Below are 18,260 nucleotides of genomic sequence, written 5' to 3'. Positions count from 1 at the left end.
TTTTTTTTGTTAACTTATTTATGTATGCCCAATCAATGGCAAACTGTGAATATGTTTTCAACAATGTGCATGGCAATTATGTTAAAATAAATATCTTGGGTCTATAAACACACGTTATTTTTCCTCTATAAAGTGGCAGCAGCAACAACAACACTTACATATTAAAAGATGTACTCAGTTATGAGCGTAGGCAAAAGTGGAAAATGAGTTTAAGACACCATAAAAATATATACATTTTATTCAAATGACATGTTCCTTATAACAAATCTATTAACCAAAACAGACATGTGCAAATATTTAACATTTTGATTCATTCACAGTACAGACAGTGGTGACAGCGGTCTTGGGCACAAGAGGCTTATTGAGTGCCTTTATATCATCCAGCAAGTTCTTGGGTGTCAACATATGTGTTGAACCAATAATAACTTCACATGATGGGTGAGCCTTGGAAACTTCATAGGCACACCGCATTTCCAAGTAGGTCATTCCCCCAATTATGAAAATAATCAGTTTTGACCCAGTCTTCCGATTGTCTGTTTGATTTGGCTTGTGTTTCTGATGAGCACTCACAGCACCTGAGCCATTACATGCAGCTGGGCATTCAGAACTGTATGGCCACTCTTTTGTATCCAGTTTGTTTTCAATAGCATCCTCCACAACATCCTTTATAACAGGAGTCCATCGAGAAAGTTTATATGATTCTTGTTCAGTTTCCGACTGATTCCTTCTGGATGATTTATGGTGCTGCGTTGTCGAAGACAGAATAGGCACCTCAAGATACTTCCAGTTGCGTATCACATCACCATCATTTTCTATGTGACCATGTTGGATTAATTTATCAAGATTTTCTTGAGTTGTTCCATTCCCAGAGAAGATATAAAGCAGAATAGCTCTTATTTTATCATAATTGCAAAAGCTTTTGTTCAATACGACTGGAAGGAGGACTCGCATGAGGTCTTTCACTTTCTGCCCACTTTCATCTGTTCCAAGAGTTAGATGCATCAAACAAAAATCCGCTCGCAAAGGGGCAGATTCTCAGAATCTGCCCCTTTGCGACTGGTATTTTTGCATTTGGGATGCATCATCCCAAATGCAAAAATCACAAATTGAGAATTTGCTCATTTGTGATTACTTGCATTTAAGGAATCTCAAATTGAGATTCCTTAAATGCAATGCAATAAAGTTTAAAAAATAGTGATTTCGCTAATAGGGCACGCAAATTACCATGAAGTACAACTTCACGGTAATTTGCAAAAACTTTAAAAAATGCACTAAAGCGCAACATATGTGCACAGATCAATTTCAGGGGTGCAACAGGGTGTCCTTTGGACACCCCTGCACCCTTGAAATCGCAATCTCAATTTGCGAATCGCTATTTGCGATTCGCAGATTGAGATTGTCTTCCCATTCATTCCTATGGGCCTTTTGGCCCATAGGAATGAATGGGGAGGTATTCCTTAATTGCGACTCGCAATTTGCGACTCGCAATTAAGGAATTTTAAGAAATCGCAATTTTTTTAGCAATTTCTTGATGCATTGCATTTTGCGATTCCTTATTTGCGATTCCCTATTTTTCGCAAATAAGGAATCGCAAAATGTATGCTTGATGCATCTGGGGGCAAATCCTGTTCTACTTTTCAAAGCTTCTCTATGCACTGTTATACTTCTTTAGACAATCTTCAGCCAAAATATGTCATCTTCTTCATGAGTCAAGACAGGTGGCTTAATGATGCCTTTTCTTCAGAAGCTTTTTTAGCAGAAGCTATTTCTTTAACAAGTTTTGGAATTTTTACAGTTACATCTGCAATATGCATGTGCCGAATCTGCCTCCATAGCTAATTGTCTTCCTCAAGATGTGCTTCTTTTTCCTGCCCCTGTGATCCTTCAGTTTTATACTTGTATGTATCTTTTTCAGTGGGTAGCAAATCATATGCCATCGCCTGAAAGGTGAGCTCATGCAGTAGTGTGGATACAGGGTCAAATCCACGAGCAACAATTAACATCTGGGACTGAGTTGTACCCTTATTTTGATTGATGACATCAGTTTGATAGTATCTTACAAGCTTTTCCTCCACTAAGCTTCCAAGGTCAGTCAAATTATCCAATGGCTCATTTTTATATTGAATACCGGGGTTTCCATCCAAAGAGGCGCATAAAGTCACAATCTGCTGGGCGACTTCTTCAATCATGGCCTCTTTATCAACCGTATCATCGGGACTATAACATTGGTAGAACGTATCTGGTAAGTTGAGGACAAATGCCCGAGACTCCGGTGGAAAAAAGGAAATATTTATTTCTTTGCATCTTCTTATTTTATTGGCTTCACAAGTCTTTAGTTTGTTAAAGAGACTGTCGGGGCAAAAGTCAGAAAAGTAGACATATGCAGCATCATACTAGAAGGGAGCTTTCCCACTGAAGTCATTCACAAGCTCATCTACAGACTTTTCAGTTGGAGTAATACAATAAACAGCTTTCAGGTGTGGAACTGGCTCACGCTTTTTATATAAATCTCCCACAACCGTAATTCCCTCTGTTAAAAGGTTGAACATCTTGCAGCATGATGACAGCAACTTTGTGGTAAATAGGTTCAAAGCATGATCTTCCATTCTTTTTCTTTTCTGCAATCATCAAGTACCATTTTGTTTTATTTTCTGCCAGATGATGTTCTTTAGCCCCCGGTCGGTCATCGCTTCCCCTGCCACAGGAGCCATGTTTCCTACTGGAGCCACGCCTTCCGTGATGTCACACAGCGGCCAGCCAATCATACACCCAAGTGCCTATACAGTCCTCTGTGACATCAGAGTGTCAGTGAATCTCAAATGTTTTTAAATGCTAATTTCTAATTATAATGTTAATTTAACCTATGTTTTTTTCAGTGATTTTAAAATATCATTCCATTCTCAACCTACTGAAAACAGCTGATATCACCAGTTTTCCATCAATAGCTTCTGCCCAAAAAATCGCCACAAATGAGAGCGACGCGACATAATATGCAGAGTAGGCATTCTCGTGCAAAAATTACATGAAAACATCACTTCCCGATATTTTCAACGAGCAGCCAAATCTGGGGTGTTGTCCAAAAACAGGCAATAAGCTGTGTTAGCAGTAGGAATTTAACATCTGCCTTTTGCTGGTGTAAAGCAGGACGACCAACACATGTTATAGAGTTACTGATCAGGCAGTTCCGACACCCAAGATGGTCACAACACCCACTGCCACTACCCTCAGGACCTCCCCCCGCACCACCCCCCTCCCTACTACCACCGAGGTAGCGCAGAACAGGAGAGCGGACCTTCCAAAAATGGCATGGTCCCTCAGCCACACAATAGCTGAATGTTGGGATATGTGACAACCAAGTAGGTGTGAATGACGCAAGTCACCCATCAATAATAATGCACACAATACCTAGTGTAGCGGTGATGTGCTGAACAGACCTTACTATGCAGACCACAAACCTCTTCATATGGACATATACTGCTGGTGCTTGTAGTGTTGTGGACAATAGACGCAACCATGCTACCTTAGGCAGTGGGAAAGATCTCGCTCAGTCATGTAGCTGTGTTGTCCCCCCCTGGAAGTGGAAGCAGAGAGGGCTGGTCCAATGTACGCCATTCCAGCGTAGGAGTATGAATAAATAGGCTGGGGCTCTGGGCCTGGTGCACTTGTGGGAAGGCCAAAGAGTCTGCCAGAGCGGCAGCTCTCACCCTGCCACAAGGTCTCTGCTGTGACCGCCGGCCTCCTCGACACAGGCCCCTGAGAACCCAGCATCACAGCATCACAGCACCACAAACGTATGTCTGTACAGACTACTGCCTTTGATCTATACTGCGGACAGCAGGGCTCACAATTCAGATCGAGTCGCGATTGCAAATGACTCAGTCCAGTAGGTAAGAGACATTGCTCCCTGTGCAGCCCGCCCGGACCACACATCATCGCAGACTGCGCACACACTTAGTGCTTCAGGTGCCACTAACTCAGTGCACCACAAGTCAATGCCATGTGTACTTATTAAGGCAGAATTCATTAGGCAAAAGACATTGCTACCAGTGCGGCCCGCCCGGACCACGCTTCATCGCAGGGTCCACACACGCTGGTTGCTTCAGGTGACACTAACTGTGCAGCTCAACTCAACACCACGTGGCTGTGGGACCTTGCTGACCGCTGCCTCCTGCCTATACTGCAGTCATCAGGGCTCACATTTAAAATTGATTCTTGATTCATTATTTGCAGAGTCCAGTAGGCAACTAAGTATTACGTCCCTAAACCCTACATAATATCCTTTTAGTATCCTTGCTTCAAGAACTTGTTTTATCAGTTATACCTTTTATACCTTTAATACAATGACCAAATTCATCTTGCCAGTCCAAAGGAGCACTGAATGGCAGTCTACACTGCGGACAGCAGAGCTCACAATTTGAATTCAGTCTTGATTTATTAATTGCAGTCAGAATTTTACTCTATGTCCTCGGATTTTGTCAAGAGGAAGTGACAAAAAGCATTCCTTGATGTCTGTGCTGACTACTGCCTTCCATCTACACCATGGACAGCAGGGCTCACAATTCAGATTAAGTCGGGACTGCAGATGACACAGTCCAGTAGGCAAGAGACATTGCTCCCAATGCAGCCCACCCGCACCACGCATCATCCCTGGTTGCGCACACCCTGAGCTCCACACCTACCACTAACTCTATGCAGCTCAAGTTAACGGCACATGGCTGTGGGCCCTTCCTGACCGCTGCCTCCGGCCTACACTGCAGTCAGCAGTGCTCACAATTGAGATTGAGTCACGATTGCAGATGATGCAGTCCTGTAGGCAAGAGAGACTGCTCCCAGTACGGCCCACCCGTATCACGCATCATCGCTCACTGTGCACATGCTGAGTGCCACACCTACCACTAACTCTATGCAGCTCAAGTCAATGCGACGTGGCTGTGGGCCCTTCCTGACCACTGCCTCCGGCCGCACTGCGGTCAGCAGGGCTCACAATTCAAGATTTCTACCGATGCAAATTGTGTAAGAGACTGTAATCGGTTAAGAAAACCAAATGCTGCCATCTGTGCAGCTCAAATGAATGCCACGTGGCTGTGGCCCTTGGCTGACTGCTGCCTCCTGCCTACGCTGTGCTCAGCAGGGCTCACAATTCAAATTCAGTCTTTATTCATTAATTTCAAAGTCCAGTAGGCAACTAAATATAACGTCCCTAAAACATACATATTTTGACAGTGTATTCCATAAATGTTTCATCTTTTGTTCCATACACTTACACTGCGGTCAGCATAGCTCACAATTTAAATTGAGACATGATTTATTTATTGTAGAGAGAATTATACTCCATGTCCTCGAATTTTGTCAAGAGGGAGTGACTAAAGGCATTTCTCGATGTCTGTGCTGACTACTGCCTTCGATCTACACTGTGGATAGCAGGGCTCACAATTCACATGGAGTCACGATTGCAGATGACGCAGTCCTGTAGGCAACAGACATTGCACCCAGTGCGGCTCGCTGGCGCCATGCATCATCGCTGGCTACACACATGCTGAATCCTTCTGATGCCCCTATCTCAATGCAGCACAACTCATGGACTCTTTATGATACAATTTTTTGTGTATTATTCCACACCAACCATTCTCAGAGGGCTGGCTTACACTCACCCCACAAGCATCCAGCAGAGACATCACTGGACATGTGACACTGGTAATAAAAAGAAGTTGAGCGCACGTGCCCGTATCCAGTTCCACTATCTATCTAACTGTGTCCGTGTGTTCATTATGTATGCAAGATGCTGCCCCTGGGCCCTACCACATTACATTGTGCTGTGGACAGCGTATGCAACCATGTTACCACTGGCAGTGGGGAAAAGTTTGGTTATGTAACTTTGTCTCGGTCATTGTACAAGTACGTACGTAGAGACTGGATCATTAGAGTACAGCAAGGAGAGTGTATAGTGAATTTATAAGTGCTCGGGGATTGGCAGAGTGATTGTATAAGCGCATATGTTGGGGCAGCCTAACCCCGACCACAAGCTTGGCTCTAATTGGCTGCCCTCTATGTGCCAAAAACTGAAACTTGAACTTTGATTGGCTCTGTATTGCTACAGCTGCAACACTCCACTGAATATGCAATAAACATTCATATCCACACAACTGTGTCATGTCCACCATCTTTCATGTGTGGAACTATGGATGAATGTAGGGTCAGTGATTCCCCGTACCTTCTATGTTCGCCATGTTGTGGGACTTAGCTCACAGAGTGACACATTGGTGCATGCGACCCGGGTGATGGCAGCACTACAACAGGGACACCCGCATCAGTTGATTCCTCATACAGCCCAGGACGGACCCATGCCCATAGCTCCAGAGTAATTCTTCACAGCTTCACGTAGGACTGGCATACACTAGGCCAGCCCACTCCACTTACGCTTACAGGGAAGGACAACAACGCTACATGGCCCAGATTTCCATTGCAATGATCTGCTGGTCACAGCCTAGTTGCCATTACATCACAGCCACTCCCTCGCGGCTGATATACACCCGCACCACACCCATCCTGCACAGGAGCCACAGGATGTGACCCTGCCAATAAAAAAGACCGGGTGCGCGTGCTATCCGCCATTTCAGACTTGCTTGCACCGGATGCACTGCGGCTGACACAGGCACACCGGCACGGGACAGTGACTTTCGGTCCACTGAGGTATGGGTACCGTAACTGCTGAATGGGTGTGCATCCTGCGATGATGCCCCGTCCTGGCGGTCTGGGCAGCTCAGGTTTTGTGTGCCCTTCTGGACCGCAGTGTAGTCCTGAGCCAACAGACATCGCAGGCCTACCGCAACGTTTCGTCCCCTCGCTGGTCACAGAGTTAGTGGCACCACAAGGGCTGAGCGGGTGTGCAGCCTGCGATGAAAAGCCAGGTGCACTGGTATGTCCTCTGCCATGGCAAAATCAAGACCCAGTATCAAATGTGAGACCTGGTGGCCTGCGGAGTGGGGTTGCATGCCATTCAAGGTGCCCTGTCCACGGGCCCCGGACTTTTGGCTTGCAGCGGCACATGATAAGCCCTCTTTTCTACACGCAGGCTGTGAAAAGTGAGCAGAGAGGCTTGTTTGCGAGGCGGCGGGCAGTCACCTCCAGACAGTGGGAGTGGATGGGGTACAGCAGCCTGGGTGCGCAGCGGCGGGCAGTCACCTCCGGGCAATGGGAGTGGATGGGGTGCAGCAGCCTGGGTGCGCAGCAGCGGGAGGAACCCTCTGGGCAGTGGAAGTGGATGGTGTACAGCAGCCTGGACGCACAAAGGCGGAACAGCGATTTAGACATGCGCAGTTCTATCTACTATGCCATTACTGTTTCCATACTACTTTTCAGATGAGTAAGCTTGAGGGCTCCACGATGTCCCGACACGTGGTCCGAGGCACACCGGTGGCGGAAAGGGGAGCTGTGAGGGTTTTGTCCAGTGTGTGGTCACTGTCCCTCTCCATCTCTTCCTTTCTCTCCCTCGAACTCTTACTCTCTCTCAAACTGTTTCTCTCTTTCTCTCTCCCTTCCCCTCTCTCTCACTCTTTGTCTCTCTCTTTCTCTCCCACTCACTCCTGCTCTGTTTCTCTCTTCCTCTTTCTCACACTGTTTCTCTCTTTCTCTATCTCTTCCTCTCTCTCTCTCTCTCTCTCTCTCTTTCTCTCTCCTTTGATGGCTTGTTTGCGCAGCGGTGGGCAGTCACCTCCAGGCAGTGGGAGTGGATGGGGTGCAGCAGCCTGGGTGCTTAGCAGTGGGCAGACACCTCTGGGCAGTGGGAGTGGATGGGGTACAACAGCATGGATGCGCAGGGGTGGAACAGAGAGTTAGTGTGTGCAGTTGTATGTACTCTGCCATTACTGATTCTATGTTTCAGATGACTAAGCTTGAGGGCTGCACTATGTACCGGCACGTGGGTGGAGACACACCAGTGGCAGAAAGGTGAGCTATGAGGATTTTCTCCACAATGTCAACACTCACTCTCCCTCTCCATCTCTTCCTTTCTGTCACTCACATTCTTTCTCTCTTTCCTTGTCTCTTTCCTCTCTCTCTCATTCTTACTTTCTCTCTCTCTTGCTCTCTGTCTCACTCTTTCTCTCTCTCTTCCTCTCTCTCACACTGTTTCTCACTTTCTCTCTCTTACTTGTATCTCACTATTTCTCTCTTCCTCTATCTCTCACTCTTTCTTTCTCTCTCTCTCCTTTGATGGACGCATGACGGACAATCTTATCTTTCTTTTTGTCTTGCAGGCTGTGCTTCACAAATTGTCGAGGGATGCCTGTACCTACTTTTATTTTGTAGTTTTGTTTAAATTAAATGTTTTATATGTAAATCCATAGACGACTGAGATTCTTATTTGTCCAATCTCACATGCATCTTTTTTATTATAATTGTGTAACATCAGACAATTTGTTACGTTCCAGATTTCCTACGGTTGCTGTTACATTTGTATGTGGGGAGGGCTAAGGGGGGATGGCGGACAAGGGGCTGGTGGCGGGGGTGTCAGAGCAGTGTTAGGTGTCCAAGCTGCATGATCGTTGGCTCCATTGCATCTGTTGTCGTTCAGTTGTGTCTCTGGGCTGGGCTCCCTTTCATGTTGCAGGTTGTAGTGCGACTTTATATCAGGTCAGAGCAGGTGTAAGCTTCCTGCTACTAACGCACCTTATCGCCTGTTTTGTACTCTCTTCGACGATCTTGCTGGTGGTTGAGAAACGTGTGAAGTGATGTATTCGCTGCTTTTTGCAAGGGAACGCCTACTCTACACCTCATTAGCAATATTTGCCGGGGTCATCCGTGACACTGCTTTTTGAGGCTGCTATCGTTGGTAAACTGGTGATATGGTCTTTTTGCTCCAGCTTGTGAAAGGTGCATTACATTTATCACCATGTGGTTGCGATATAGTGCAGTTAACTCGGCGATGCGTATATGTGAATATACCCCTCTGTGTTTGAAAGACTTAAGAAGTACTCAAGTAAACATCCACATTCACTAATATACATTCGCCTCGGGGGCCCTATCCCCCTAAGCATACCAACAATTTCATTATTAAAAAAAAAATTTTAAATGAGAAGAGGGCCACGTCGGCCCCTCTCCTGTGGTCAATTCTGGCCCGAGCACCCCTTCCCCCGGGGCCTGGCCTCAAAGTTGGGGACCGGGGGGGAGCCCCTATGCCCACACTGTCCCGCTGGCTCCCCGCGTCCTGCGGGAGCCGGCATTGCTTTCCACACGGGGAGCTGCTGACATGCAGCTCCCCGTGTGGAAAAGCACTCTGCCTTGGATTTTGGAAGCAAGAGCAGGTTTCCCTGCTCTTGCTTCCAAAATCCAAAGTAAGTTTGCTATTACAGGGTGGGAGCCACGTGGCTCCCGCCCTTTCATAGCAAACAGCAGTGTCCCGGGGCTGGGCACCCCGGGACTCTGCACAAGCCGGCCCTGGGGGGTGGCGGTCCCCAGGGCCATCACATGCTCCAGGAGGGGGGCCACGCAGCCCCCCCTCCCATGATGAGTGAAGCCCCGGGGAGGTGGTGGTACCCGCTATTATTTTTAAGAAATGCCCCAGGGACCTAGCCCACCCGGGGGCCTCATTAAAATAAAACTCAGGAACCCACGCTTCTTTGCTTTAAAAAAAATTCTGCGGAATTGCGACCCCAGCGTGAATTGCACCAATAATTTTGTTTAACCCCTTGCATGCGTCGGACGGCAGGCGGCCGTCCGACGTCACGGTGGGCGTGTGCGGAAGATGGCCGGGGGCCGTCCGAACCACGCCCACGCCATAAATCACCTGCACCGCGGCAAAATTTTTGCCGCGGTCAAGGGGTTAAAATGCTTTTTTGGGCCCTGGGGGTCCTTTCGGGACCCACTGAGTAGGCCTAGGGGGTCAGGGTCCCCCTTCTCTTGTTTTATATCTTTGTTTTTCTGTTTTCTGGTGACTCGCTTCTACCAAGTCACAAAATGACTGCCAACACTTCCTGGTTTGGAGTATTGACAGCCAATTAGAATGAAGCTTGTGGTCGTGGCAGCCAATTAGAATGAAGCTCGTGGTCGGGAGAAGTCGCGACTATAGATATCAAAACTTTTATTTTTTGAATTTTATGCAACTTCTGAACGGATTTACACCATTTAAAAAAAAGGTCTCTTTCCGATCCAAGCACTATCTGCTGAACCAGAGCAGCGGCGCTGGACTCTTAAAATTGCTTTTATTTCTCCAAAGTCAACAGGGGACAAACTTTTTTATCTTACCCTTCAGGGCTCGGTGGAGTGTGGGCGCCATCTTCGTTTGGGCAGGTCAGGCGACCTAGCTCGGCGCCACACCCCCGCGCTCCGCCCCTATTTAGGAGCAGCTTTCTCAGTGCTCGACATTGGAGGCAGGTGACCCCGGTGGCAGTGGGTTCGCGCATGCAGTGGGACACGAGACTGTGCTACGCTGACGCCCTGCTGAACCAGGGCAGCGGCGCTGGACTCTTAAAATTGCTTTTATTTCTCCAAAGTCAACAGGAGACAAACTTTTTTATCTTACCCTTCAGGGCTCGATGGAGTGTGGGCGCCATCTTCGTTTGGGCAGGTCAGGCGACCTAGCTCGGCGCCACACCCCCCGCGCTCCGCCCCTATTTAGTCGTCCCCCAATGAGGAAGCGCAGCGGACGAGCGCAGCGGGCGCGACGAAGGCGTGCCGAAGTTGAGCCTAAGTCAAGCCCGTCTGCGCCCGTCCGCGGCCGGACGGGGCTAGGGGCGCGTCCTCATGTCCCTCCTTATTCTCCTAAGGACTTACTTGCTCTTCAGGGCCCTTGGCCCCTAGCTATACCCACTATTAGGCGCATTTCTGCTCTTGGCCTTGATCCTTCCCCTCACTATCCTATACCTAACAATACGATCCCCCCTCTGTCCCACTTCCCTGATTCTGACCCCTCACCCTTTTCCCCTCCCCTGTCCATTATATTGCTCAATACCAGGTCGGCAGTAAAGCACCACCAGGAGCTATTTGCGCTGCTTGATACCCACCAGCCCGACATGTTACTTTTAACAGAAACATGGTTCTGCGACTCCTCCCTGCCATCGCTGTTGGCTGCTCTTCCCCCTTCTTATGTGGCCCTCCACGCCGATAGACCAGCGGGGAAGGCAGGGGGTGGTGTGGCTCTTATTGCTCGATCTGAGCATAACTTCCAACTTCTTCCTTCATCCACCATCAACCTCACCAAGCACCTTGTGGCTCGCTCTCTTGCCTTTTCTCCTCCGCTTACCTGCTTATTAATGTACCGCCCTCCCCAGCCCTCCCATCTGTTTTTGCCGGAATTTCAGGACCTATTGGCCACTCTAGCGATTAATCACGCTTCAGTCTTAGTATTAGGGGATTTTAATTATTGGCCCTCAGACCCCCATGAATGCACTGCCTCTAAACAATTTTCCGACTCACTGGCACTTTTAATTTCATCTCCCACTTACATACTCCCACGCATATTCACGGTCACGTACTAGACCAGGTTTGGTCTCTTAATACCTCGGTCTCTTCCATGACCGTGTCCCCATGCCCCTGGTCAGACCATGCCCTGATTTCCTTTTCCCTCTGCCTTAAGTTGGCAATAAAGATCCCGCCTGCTAAAAACATCTGGGCGCGGAATTGGAACAGGTTAGACCTTCCTACTTTGTCATCCTCTCTTCTGAACTCCGCACCCAACTTAGAGGGCTTATCTTCTATCGCTCGAGCCGCCGCTATCGACTCCTGGCTCGCTGGAGGCTGCGACTCGGTAGCCCCACTACGACGGATATCTCCCCGAAGACTCAAGGAGTCAAATCGGTGGTTTGGCGACGACCTGAAGATAAAAAAGCTTACCCTCCGGCGGGCCGAGAGGCGATGGAGAAAGGACTACTGCCCTCTACTAAAAACGTATTATCTGACTTTGCTGAATGATTATAAGAAGGCCATATTGAGCGCTAAAGTCGCATACTTTTCAGGAAAAATTTTAGTAGCAGAGAATAAATCCAGGGAGATTTTCTCTATCGTTCAGGACATGGCCTATTCTGACAGGGCTACTCTCAAGCCCCCTCCTTCTCAGTCCCTCTGTGATTCTTTGAATTTTTATTTTTTAGAAAAAATTGCCAACATTAAAGCCAACATTTCACTCCCTTCCCCCACCTTCTCTGAGCCTTCACTCCCGACTGTACACAGCTGTCTTTATTCTATCCCGCCGCTCACTGAAGAAGTGTTCCTTACAATACTTCCTAAAGTTAAGTCTGGCTCTCCGGCGGACATCTATCCAGCCTATATTTTGCAACAGATTTACTCTGCCTGTCCCAAACCGCCAATTTCCCTCCTCAATAACTCGCTGGCTCAGGGGGTGGTAATTCCAGCTCTTAAATCTGCCACCATAGTCCCCATCCTAAAGAAGCCTGGCGCGGACCACTCTGTTCCAGCCAATTATCGTCCCATCTCTCTCCTGCCCTATTTGGGCAAGGTACTGGAGCGACATGTAACATCGGTCCTCAGTGCCCATGTAGAAGCCGAGGGGGGCCTAGCGTCTGGCCAGGCAGGTTTTCGGCCTAGGCACTCTACAGAATCCGTCGTGGTGTCGGTCCTAAATAATCTCAGGGAGGGCATGAACCAAAACAACCACCAGGCGCTGGTGCTCCTCGATCTCTCCGCCGCCTTCGACACGGTGGATCATTCCATCTTACTTTCCCGTGTCGGAGCGGCGGGGATCGAGGGTTCAGCCCTGGTCTGGCTATCGTCCTTCTTGAGGGACCGCACCCAGGCGGTTCGGCTGGGGGATTTTTCGGCCTCCCAACTCAAACTCACTTGTGGTGTTCCTCAGGGTTCTTCTCTTTCCCCTCTTCTGTTTAATCTTTATATCTATCCTCTGATCTTTGCACTTCAGCAACTGGAGGTCACTGTTTTCAATTATGCAGATGACCTCCAGCTTATCTTCAACCTGTCTTTTTCCTCTCATTCCATTTCTAATTTTCAGTCTATTATGATTTTTATCAGGGACTGGATGAACCACAACCATCTGAAGTTGAACCCTGACAAAACAGAATTGGTCCTTACGGGTGGTTCCTCCAGTCCCTGGAACTCTTCCTTTTGGCCCTCTTCTTTAGGAACCCCCCCCCCCCACACCCTCCTCCTCAGTTAAGACTCTGGGCATTAAACTTAAGAATCATCTCAATCTTCACTCACAAATTAGTTCTGTCGTTTCTTCCTGCTTTCTTGTTCTTCGAACTATCCGCTCTGTTTCTCGTTTCTTTTCTCCCCTTGCACTTAAGTTAATCATGTCCGCACTGGTTATTTCCCGGCTGGACTACGCTAATGCCCTCTACAACGGCATCCCAGCGTATGGTTTGCGGAAGCTCCAGCTGGTTCAAAACCAGGCGGCCAGGTTGGTGTATGGCCTCCCCCGCTCCCATCATTCTACTCACCTACTGAAGGCACTGCATTGGCTACCTGTCAGGGAGCGATCCCTGTTCAAAACCGGTTGCATGGTTTTTCAGGCGCGTCAGGGGACTGCCCCTGCTTTTATCTCTTCTTTGTTAAAAGAGTACATCCCTGTCCGTGAGCTTCGCTCATCTACACAATCTCTCCTTCAGGTACCCCGGTACAGACGCAAGAAATGGGGCGGAGCCAACTTTTCAGTTCTAGCACCATCTTTCTGGAATTCCCTCCCCGATCACTTGCGCCTGGCCAGACACTACTCTCTTTTTCGTAAAGATCTCAAGACCTTTCTCTTTACTCAGGCTTTTCTTAATGTGAACTGACCTTAATTTTCTCCTATCCACTGGTTTTCGTCCTGCTGCTAAATTAGCCTCCACAGCGCCAAGAAACCGTATGGTGTACGTTGCGCTATATAAATATTTTAAATTCCAATTCAAATTCAATCTGTTTGCCAAATGTGGGCTAATTCTGTTCAGTAGTTTCTGCTGTAGCCTTGCCCAAAATTTCCTATTGGAAATTGATTTTTTGACTCTTATATTATTAATTTCTCAAAAACTACTGAACGGATTTACACCATTAAACAAAAAGGTTGCTTCCTGAACCAAGCTCTACTTTTTTGTCAAGTTTGGGGTAGCCCGTCTCAAAATTACCCATTGAAATTAACATGGGGAAAACATATTTTGGGAACCCCCTTTTTTCTCAGCCCCTGCTTGACGAACCACCCCCAAACTTACAAGATAGGAGCTGACCTGGATAGACTTTTTATTTGGAGAATTTTGCGAACATTCGCCAAACGATGCCAAAGTTATTAGCAAATCAATAAATGCTTTCCTATGGAAACTAGGTTGTAACTATAACTACCTACTGGCATCTCTCTTTTTATGCGGGGTCGTGGGAGACCTGAATAACAATAAAGAAGCCTTATCCATGCACACTTCGTGTACGTGCCTCTTCTTTGTGGGAGCAGGATTGTTTTCTTGGATATATATATATATTCACTGAAAAAACCATAGGTTATAGACCATATATAGTTAGGAATTAGCATTTAAAAAACCTTATTTTACTCACACAAAACCATTGAAATTCCATATATAGTTAGTTGCACTAACTATATATCGCGCACCCGCAATCCACTGCTGATCATGTCACATATTACATCATTCATGACATGGTCAGTGACATCACTGATGACATCACTGATGACATCTCAAATGATATCACTGATGACATCACTGATGACATCTCAAATGACATCACTGATGACATCACTGATGACATCTCAAATGACATCACTGATGACTACATCCAGTGACTGTATAATTCTGTAAAGTTAAAATATGTCTTACATATTGAAGAATGAGTGGATGTATAAGTGTCTTGATGAAGGATTTAGTAGGGGCATGGCTGACTGTATGAGTGACTGATTAAATGTGTCTCACTGAGTGCATGGGTTAGTGACTAAACTGTCTTAATTTGTGCATCATTATGTCTGTTGTTCTGTAAACTGCTGCATGTGTTGATCATTAGCTATATGATTAACTGTATGGGTTATTGATTGGTTGCCCAAGCATTTGTATGGGAGACTGAGTGTGTGTGTGGGTGGCTGGGAGGTGTATGACTCTCTGCATAGATGTGTGAGCAGTTGATTGACTAGATATATGGGTTCAAAAGTGCATGTGGAAACAGCTGTATGGGCGGTTGACTGTGTGCATGAGTGTATTGGTGAGTGAATGGATATCTCAGTGCTACATGTCAAAGTAAGTACATATGTAAAACACAGTACATGTGAGAGTTGACATATATAAATAACTGTGCATAAGAGCCAGTGAATGTGTGAGTGGCTGTATGGATCATTGTGAACTTGTATCCAGGATTGTATAAGTGAGTAAATATGTTTTAGTATATGTTTGAATAAGTAAGGTGTGTATAACTGTATAGTTGAGGAAATGGAGGTGTGATTGATTCTTTGCATGACTGACTAAGTGTCTGAGTAACTCCATGGATGAGTGACAGTCTATGAGTGTCTGTTTACACTGAGTGTATCTAAGGTTATATTAGAGTCTGAAGAGGTTCATCGTATTATCACATGAATGATGTCATCAGTGATGTGATCAGTAATGTCAAATGAGATGTCGTCAGTGATGTCATCAGTGATGTCATTTGAGATGTCATCAGTGATGTCATCAGTGATGTCATTTGAGATGTCATCAGTGATGTCATCAGTGATGTCACTGACCATGTCATGAATGATGTAATATGTGACATGATCAGCAGTGGATTGCGGGTGCGCGATATATAGTTAGTGCAACTAACTATATATGGAATTTCAATGGTTTTGTGTGAGTAAAATAAGTTTTTTTAAATGCTAATTCCTAACTATATATGGTCTATAACCTATGGTTTTTTCAGTGAATTTTCAAGGTTTTGTAAATGCTAATTCCTAACTATATATGGTCTATAACCTATGGTTTTTTCAGTGAATTTCAATGTTTTTTTAATAGCAAATATCATAAGCTGTCGAATGTCAAGTACGTGGTAAGTGAAAACATTTTCGTGTTTATGCACACTGATCTGCTTTGAATGGTGCCCCCCCCCTCATTTCTATTAGGAGTACTCTCTCTTTGCAGATAGTGAAAGGTAGTTAACGCAGGCCTTTGCCCCCGTTGTAATCCGTCGTGCCTGCTTCTCTCTCCATTTGATTGATTGTTATCCAAGTATTTACTGTTTTAGAATTAGTTCTCTTTGGTTCATTCTCTATTTACAAACAAACACAGAGTCGCAATACTCTGTTTAGTCTTTGCAGATAACGAAAAATCTTGTAAAAAAAAAGAAAAGGAATCGAGCAAAATCAGTAGGCCACTAATGGGATCTCTTTTTGACCTCGCTAAAATAGAAACATTAGGAACAACCCCTCATGACAAATACAAAACTAGTGAGATGAACTGAACTCCACACAATGATGGCTGCAAAACAGCTCGGCTCCGCCACCCACCCCGCCCAAAATAACGATAAAGAGCGGCTGCCATGATTGGTTGCGGAATGGCCACGACGGAGCTACGAAATGGTGCTGCTCTCATGCTAACCCCAGCTTCAGTCTGAAACATCCAGAAACACTGTAGACTACCAATTCGATCAGTTCCGGTAGCGCCCCAATGTAACCCGGTAGAGAAGAACTAGCCCTCCCCTCTTTGACTGATGGTTCTTGTTGCCTGTCCCTTCTGTTGTCATTTAACAGAACTATTTAGCCTGCTGAAAGGGGTTGTGTTCCGACCGCTGGTTGGTGGAGACATTTTGACTATATTCTGGACCTGCGTTGTCGCGTAATGCGTCATATGACGCGCCGCGTTAGCGCATCCGGAAGTCATCCGGGGCGCGCAGCGCGTAACGTAAGCATAACAAGTCATGTGACTTGTTAATAAAACTTTTCATTGGTTCATTTTACTTTTCTTATTGTAATGATGAAAGGCTTGGTCATATGACCTAAAAATTACGCTTTTCATTACTTCCGAACATTATTTTTTCTTAAATATATGTTATAATGTTCCAGGCTAATGTACTTTCCCCGAAATTTTACAACTGTCCTGCAAGTAAAATATATTCTTTTTTCGAGAAAAAGAGCGTTTCTTCGTCCCATGACGGAGCCGTTGAGCAAAAGAGGGTCGACCTGCTGTCTTAGTCGCCGATACGCCTGAATATGAGATTCTTATCGATCACTTTATGTTGCAGGAATAGAAAACACAACAGCCCTTGACCATTTATCTTTACTGCGTTCCTTCGTATTATACCTTTTACCCTTCATGTAATTGGTCTGCTTTATTTCACTTGCCTTTTAATGATTCTAAAACAGTGACTATTATTAAAAACTCTACCAATGTATATACTACTACCATGTTTTCTTTTAAAAACCTTTATTGTGAAAATTTCATTATACAAATACGAGCCTATAACCACGTGGGCCTGCCAAGGAGCAAACTGTAATCGTATATGATGAATAGACATTTACACTGTAGAGGAACGTAACGGGCGGGCCATTAGGTTGCAAGAACTAAGGTGTCTAACAGTTACGGAATCGGTGGACGTACATTTTATAATTAAAATACGACAGGGCCAGTTACAATAAAATTATCTAGATATACATTTGCGGGCAAGTACCATGGGTGACGTTAATTCGAACTTTCAACAGTACAGTAATCAATAACACATCAGAACTTAATATCAATAGGGATGTCGAAATATTCAATCAATTCTCGTCCCCGCCCGCCATGTGCTTCAAAACTGCATACGTATCTCGTGATTTCAAGGTTCTGCAACCAGTACACAACAAGGAGTTACGAGTCCCATTTATTCCGGCGCCATTTTGGGCGAGGACGGGCAGGTCCAGCATATAGTCAAAATGTCTCTACCAACCATCGACTATGATGATGTTCATATGCTGTATTTATTAGAGTAACACTCATCTGTCCACATGAAATTACTTTGCCACAATCTAAACATGTCATTTTAATCTTTCCAAAGTTCTTCTAAATATTTGGGACCGTTTCCCTTGCCTCTGAAGCTCTCAGTGCCACTTCTTTGATGAATGTACTAGCAGGTCAGGGGTTCTCCTCCAAATCCGAAACGGTAAAGGGGCGCCCCACTACAACAGATGACACTCCACCTGGAGAGGCCCGTTCACGCCGCCTCCCCCGGGGCGCCCCACGCCGTTATTCGGAGCAGCATTGTAGGATACCAAAACCAGTGCGGCAACTTACTGGACATCACCTTGGTGCCATCGTTCTGCTGCCTTGGAACTATTCGCACAACAGTTTGCTACTGATGACCCACCCCCCGCGACGCCC

At 46.2% G+C, this 18,260-nt stretch overlaps 1 pseudogene; it reads right to left on the bottom strand.

The window, feature by feature from the left end:
• Positions 1-297: 297 nt before the first annotated feature.
• LOC144798302 (syntaxin-binding protein 3-like) lies at positions 298-2,687 on the bottom strand (annotated as a pseudogene).
• Between the last annotated feature and the right edge of the window lie 15,573 nt (positions 2,688-18,260).

Source organism: Lissotriton helveticus, chromosome 12 (assembly GCF_964261635.1).
Source record: "Lissotriton helveticus chromosome 12, aLisHel1.1, whole genome shotgun sequence".
Lineage (NCBI taxonomy): Eukaryota > Metazoa > Chordata > Amphibia > Caudata > Salamandridae > Lissotriton > Lissotriton helveticus.
The sequence above is the reverse complement of the archived record's forward strand: the minus strand, read 5'-3'. Positions and strand labels throughout refer to the sequence as shown.